Genomic DNA, 293 nt, shown 5'->3' on the forward strand with positions numbered 1-293 from the left:
TTAAAACACTCTTCATCATTCACATCAATTTTGTCATTGTCAAGTGTATAGAAATGTGCTGAATCTGGTATATTTTGAACTAACGTTCTAACATCACTCAATGGTGTTTTATTATTTATTTTAAGCGTGGTAACTAATTTATCATTTATCTTTATTCTTATTCCTTTTTTATCTTCTGTTCCTTTAATATTTATTACTCTTTTTTCATCAATTACATCTCCTATAGTAAAACACTCTTCATCGTTCACATCAATTACATCCCTATCTATTGTTAAAAAATGTTGTGAATCAAG

The sequence above is a fragment of the Entamoeba nuttalli genome (assembly GCF_000257125.1).
Source record: "Entamoeba nuttalli P19 unplaced genomic scaffold asmbl_6509, whole genome shotgun sequence".
NCBI lineage: Eukaryota > Evosea > Mastigamoebida > Endamoebidae > Entamoeba > Entamoeba nuttalli.